Here is a 7,111-nt window from a genome sequence, read left to right as displayed (position 1 = left end):
ATGTGCTATATAAATAAACTTGTCTTGCCTTGCTTAAAAGTGCAGCTGATCATGTAAGAAAGTACATTTTTTAGAAGAAATAACAGTTTTAGAAGAACACTTGCAATTATTAGTGAATGAGAGCCATTTTCTTTTCTCTCTCTCTTTCTGTATATAACATTCATAAATCAATACCCACACGTTCCTCTTCTTGGCTCGGCTCCTGTAATCTTTGCAGGTTTGCTGTGCCATTTGGCACAATCATATAGTTGATAAACTTGAGTTCAAATGGCCCTCAATGGTCATGTGCTCTTATGGCTGCAAGCTAAAAGCATGTGAAATGTGTTTGCCGCCTTTAGCCAGATGGCCATATGCCTCCCATGCTGAATGAATTCAGTGCTAATCTGCAGCCTGAACATATAAAAATACTAAAAAAGCATCATGTCCAAAAAAAGAAACCTTCAATGAAGTTTGTTATAAGAATTGTCTTAGTATACAGGAATAGATAAATACTTCAGTAAGGAGGCAAAAGCACAATTAAGGCTTTGTGTGTGGAGTAAACTGAATCATCTTGGCCTGTTCAAGTCTCATTTATGAACAAAGTCATTTTGAATCAGATCTTTTCAGTGAATTGATTGAGCTGATTCACAAAAATGTTCAAAAGGGTTTGTTCACGAGTCAAATTAACAAACAGTGCCTATAGGCACTTGTCTAATGGTTAAAATTAAATTTCCAGAAAAATAACGTTTCTTACATATCAATTTTATTTGTTTTATTTTTTTCCTCCCACATTTTGCTAGTGAGTAATAATTGTGAAGCCTGCTACTGTATATAGTTGATGCCTTTAGAAAAAAACAACACATCTTTAAAGTCAAGTCACCTTTATTTATATAGTGCTTTAAACAATACAGATTGTGTCAAAGCAGCTTTACAGGTTTAAACAGGAAAAACGTGTGCTGATAATGCAAGAGGAAAATAGAAAACAAGTCAGTTTAGAAAAAAAGACAGTTCATTGTTGATTCAGTGATGTCATCGTCCAGCTCTGTTCAAAAGTATTGAACGTATTAAAAGTATTAAACTGTGAGACAAAATGTGCTAAAAATCGATTTAAATGAGCATGTTAGAGCCAAATCATCCAGTTTGTCTAATTGACATGTCAACAACATTTATACAAATCCCTCGAGTCACATTCTTTGTCTATATTGAGATGCTGTGTCGCTGCCAAATTGGCAGTTTGTGGTGGAATGAGTCTGTGCTGCAGGCGGTGGATGATATAATTAGGGCTAATTTTCTGTTTTCTGTTCTTTTGATAACAGGGTAAACCACAGACTCTCACAACCCAGTCCTAGTGTAACAGAATGGTGCAGGACGCCTACAGACTTTCATAGATGCAGAGATTGTTATTTCAGGCAAGTACAAATAGAGAACTCAAAATGGCGATAGAGAAAGAGAAAAATCTGTCATTTTGTACCGAAACTCTGCAACCCTCTGCAAATTAATGTCTTCATCCCAGTCTCTCACATTCAGAGGAGGAGGGATGTTCTCTGGTGTTTTCCGGAGGGAACTCTTCACTTATTTCCTGTCTCTTGACCTCAGCTGCAGATCGGTGTCTTTTAAGCGTTCCTTCAAGCTATTCTGTTGGTGAAGGTTAATCGAAAACAATGGCTAGCTGCTGGGATTCACAAAGCTGCCACTTTTAATCCCCTCGTTCGCTGTGAGATAAACTCTGGATTTTCCTCAAGATCTTGTCTTAATTTGTGCAGATTATCTACAGTGGATGATTCCCGCCAGCAAATATACCGACACAGCTTGTTGTCAGTGGCTTAAGCAGGTAGTAGCCGCATATGTGTGTGTATAACAGCCGGATCTAGAATTTGGAGGCCAAGTTTAAAAGATACGATAAAAAAAAAAGGAAACATTTTAGTAAAGTAAAGTTTTATCAAACATTGATAATGGCCTCAATCTTTTAAACAACTGAGAAGATAGTGATCAAACTACATTTTATGTCAATTTCAGCGAGTTATGTTTGAGGTACATTACACCAGAGGTGTAAAGTATTTGAGTAATTAATTACTGAACTTGAGTATCTTTTTGGATACTCTGTAGTTTTACTGAGTATCAAAGCGATTAGCAACTTTTACTCTCTACTTAACTACATTTTCTACAAAGTATCTGTACTCTTTACTCAACTACATTTGTTATGAGTGTTGCAGTTACACATTTCATTTTGCATGGCACCTAGCTTTTTCTGCAGCAGTTTATTTCTGCTACAAAAGAAGTGATATCACCAACTACAGGGCACTGAAATTACTATATCTAGTGTGTTTTGCCCTTACTTACCCAAACTTGTCAACAAGGCTACTTTACGTGAATGCGAGTTCCTTAGCAAGTAGTTGTGAATCACAGGTGTTTTATATATGAGATGAGGACATGACTGCAGCCGGAAATGAGGCTGAAACCAGCACATCTAGTGCAAGAAGGCTTTGACTTTTTCATTTTACTTAACATTATTTCAATCATGACAACTCCCGGAAGATGTTAGCATGGTGATGCATATGACAATGCTAATGTATTTGGTCTTGGCGGAATAGATCTGCTACGCTGCTGCTGAATTGCTGCTGCTGTTGGTTATTGCTGTAGTTGTAGATTATTGCTGCTGCTGCTGCAAGCAAGTACAGGAAAATGCTACTGCCAATGCATATGGTGATACGGTGCCATGCGTATTTAAAGGGGTCATATGATGCGATTTCAAGTTTCCCTTTCTCTTTGGAGTGTTACAAGCTGATTGTGCATAGATAAGATCCCTGAAGTTGCAAAGACTAAAGTCTCAAAACCAAAGAGATATTCTTTATCAAAGTTAAGACTCTGCCACGCCCCCCTAAAACGGCTCGTTCTAATACGCCCCCACATATCTACGTCACTATGTGGAAATATTAGCATAATGCCGCCCAAATGTTCACACAAAGAAAGAAGGCGTGGTTTCAGTAACCGCAGTTATTGTTGAAGCAGCCATGTCAGGGAGACGCTGTGTGTTTCTAGACGAAAGCAAAAGCACTTTATTTGGCCTTCCGAAAGTAGATGCATTTAGGAATCTTTAAGATTACTTACAACAGAACAGCAATGCATTTTATGGACGACCGTTTCGTGAACCTAGGAGAGGAGGTAATTCTGACTTTGCTATGACAATCTGGCGCTTCTTGATCAGCTACTTATGTTGTAGCAGTATGTTTTGTTATTTTGCTATTGACTGTTCAAATGCGGAGTTTTGCGCATCGTGTGTGTGGCGGGGCATAGAGGACCTACAATAATGTACAGTATTTGAAAAATAATGTGTTTTTTGAACATTAAAGCATGTCAACATATTCTGTTACACCAAATACACAAAATAATGATCTTTAAAAAAGCATCATATGACCCCTTTAAGACATACTGCTGCTGCACAAATAGCATATAAAATAACCCGTAGCAGATCTATACAGGTGGAGCTGGGGAAGGTGGAGGGTTTCAGAGAAACTCTGAAAGCGCGCTGCAGGAATCTCTAGTGAATGCTAGCCAGCCATATAAATGCAAGGCAGTAAGCTCATTGGCTGCATATGCAGCATGAACCAATCAGATTGTGCCAAGTCGTTTAACTCTCTGAATATCATTGGTTACGTTAACAACCTGTCGCCTGCACCATCTAGAGTTTCATGACTGAACTATATATTTTATTTATCCTTAATACTAATAAAAGAGACCTTTTTGAAGGATTTTTTTTTTTTTCAATTTTGAGGTGTTCAGTTTTATTTTGGCTTTATAAAATAAACGTGATTGCTCTCCTCACAAACCAACTTTTTCTTGTTTTTCACTGGCATGTCTCTTTGACTAGTGCATCTTTGAGCCTATATTTAGTATAAGTAAAATACTTAAGTACTGTTAAAATCAGATACTCTAAGACTTTTACTCAAGTTGTTTTGTAACTGGGGACTTGTAACTTGTAATGGAGTTATTTTCACTGTAAGGTATCTGTATCTGTACTTTTACTCAGGTATGGTTTTCAGGTACTCTTTACACCTCTGCATTAAACTCTCAGACAGCAGACAGACAGCATGTTGAAGCGCCCAGGCTGCCATTTTCTCCTTCTCCGAAAGCGATGGTGTAGTCAAAACATCCAATAATGTGTTTTTTTTTTAGGTAATGTGTGTACTCCTTGGACCTCTGCAGGCTTCTCGTACATGCTACTGTGTATTGTGCATGACAGAATATTGTCTGTCTCAAATTCATTGACTTTCAATGACTGAAAATTTTTTTTTTCTTTTTCTTTTTTTTTTTGACCAGGGAAGAAGTGGTTTTGATGATGATTTGTTTTTATTTAAACCCATGAAAATGAAGATCCTGTTGTAAATAATAGTAAAAGAAAACCACTTTTTAAAACTCTTGTTCCATTTTTTACCCCCGAGCAAATTTGTATATATCACTCAAATCTGTGTGCTCTTAATGTTTACAATTTAAATAGAATAATTTTACCCCGCTTTTACATTTGGTCACAAATATTTTGAATTTTTCTGAGAAACTTTGCATTCATTAGCAAAAAGTACAATACTTTTGTGAGAGAATGCAAAGTTTCTTGGGGGAATAAAAAACTTTTGCGAGAAAACAAAGTTTCTTCTGAGAATGCGTAACTTTTACATGTGAATCAGTTTCTTGGGGGAAAGCAAAAGTTTCTCGAGCATGATTTTTTTCTCCTATTGCATTTTTGACCATCATCATGTCCCCTTAGAAGCTCCATGTAATGCAAATAAATTACAAATAACATTTTTTTTTTCCTTTTTGACTTTAATGCAATAACAAACTCCCAAAAGTCTTCTTCCAAAAGAGAGCACAATGACGCTTGTGATCCAAAGGCTTCACACGCTACAGCCGTTTCCATTCTTATGTTCAAAAGCAGGCTGCAGGTTAACAGCAGAAGATGATTAAAAGACATCAAACGACCATCATTTACATCAAAATCCAATCTAAACACATAAAGCACATCTGATTGTTGGACTCTCGTCGGCCCCGCCGCATGTGTGATTTTCCTGCAGAGAATCGTGATGAGTGATATTGTGCGCTACTAAGAGTGGGTGGCGTAAATAAACTCAATTTCATACTCTCGCAAGGCTGCGGCAGATGCCTGGGGCAGATGATGCAAATACAGCAGCTCCTTGGCATGTCGAGGAGCTCGGCTCGGCGCCCGGAGAGAGTAAGACTGATAATTACCACTGCACATTATGACAGCGACACTTCCCCCTCCACGGTGTCATCACTTACCGCTTTCCTCCTTATCGCACCATGTAGACGGCCATCATAAGCCTCATACACATTATTCCAGCCCATCGTTTTTCCTGCGAAGGTAAAGGTTAAATGTGGACTTTGATGTAATTTCTGAAGACCCAGAAACCTTGCAGGAAGATGTGAATTCTCTGTAGAAACAGTGCAGGCCTTTTTTTATTTTTTTTGATAAGGGATGGATGGTTTTTACCCTGGGATTTAATTTAAAGCCACAAGCTATGAAAAACTTTGAATGTCAGTCGGCCTGAACAGATGACTGCAAAACCAGTGACCTTTACTCTTAAAAAAGAATAGAGGAAACACATCAAACGAGTCCTCAGACCGTTCCCCAGACGGCCCTCGCTCAACATAAGTCGATGCGTTTTTAAGACATCTTATGACTGTATTTCTTGCTTTAACCTGTGGAGTTCGTCTCATGGGGTTCTTATGTTGTTTAAGTTGAGAGAAAGTGATATTTCTCTTAAATATCAGCGTTTTAGGATTGAGTTTCAGATAATGCTGTCTGAGTGGATGCACCTTGAACAGTATATCATGTGACACGGTTCACTTTAACGTTAATACATTGACTATTTTAACATTATCTAGCATACAGCCTTTGTTCAGTATTAAATGTATTATCACAATAATTCACTCTCCTTTGTACATCCCTGGTCAATATTTTCTTTAAATAAAAATTAGAATAAGGTCTTCAATTTACTCTGAATATGACAAAAGTTTGCTTAGACGTAAATGTGTGGGAGAAAGTTATAATTTCACAATGCTTACCTGGGGAATGTTGCATGAACATTTAAATTAAAATGTCAGAAGTTTGCCTTTACATACTTATTTTGTAATTAAATTAGTGTATTGTTGAACTTCCAGATTAACAAAAACCAAGGAAGGAGCTTAATAGTCTTTACAGTCAATGTAATATTAAAATGGTATTTGAAATATACATTTCAAAATTTCAACATTTCATACACTATTACAATAATTTTCATCATTTGAAACTATATATATATATATATATATAGAGAGAGAGAGAGAGAGATGGAAAAAATGTAAATGAAAATTAGAAATGTCACATTGGCAACTGAGATAAAATAATTTAAAGTTAAAATACTAAAATGACTTGAACTGGAATAAAAATAAAGATAAAATAAAGCTAAATAAGAATATATTCAAAACTGACAAAAATACTAAAACAATCTCAAAATAAAATGAAAACTGAAAATATAATAAAGGCTCATTCAGAATATGAATAAATGCTGGTAAAATAATAGTATATAAAGATAATATGTAAATTATACTAAACTTACACTAATTGTAAATGAATCAATGCGTTTTATTCTATATAGAAATAATAAAAAAAAAAAGTTCGAAGTAATAAAATTACTAAAACTGAAATAAAAATAAAGCTAAATATGAATATAAAAAAAAGAAAATTACTGAGAGTTGAACTAAAATAAAATGAAAACTGAAAATATAATAAATGCTATGTGTCACATAGGTGGCTTAAGGTTTTTTGTTTTTTTTTGTACTACATTGGTTTCTTGGTAAGTAAAACGGGTTATGTAATACTGTTGACCTTTTAAACCTCAGGGCCCGTATTTACAAAACATCTTAAAGGGATAGTTCACCCAAAAATGAAAATTCTGTCATCATTTACTCACCCTCATGTCGTTCCAAACCTGTATGAGTTGCTTTCTTATGTTGAACACAAAAGATGATATTTTGAAGATTGCTGGTAATCAAACAGTTGGTGGTTGCCATTGACTTCCATAGTATTTTTTTTTCCCTACTATGGAAGCCAATGGCAACCACCAACTGTTTGATTACCAGC

This window comes from Sinocyclocheilus anshuiensis, unplaced genomic scaffold (genome assembly GCF_001515605.1).
Source record: "Sinocyclocheilus anshuiensis isolate Anshui unplaced genomic scaffold, SAMN03320099.WGS_v1.1 scaffold373, whole genome shotgun sequence".
NCBI lineage: Eukaryota > Metazoa > Chordata > Actinopteri > Cypriniformes > Cyprinidae > Sinocyclocheilus > Sinocyclocheilus anshuiensis.
Note: the sequence above shows the minus strand (reverse complement) of the source record.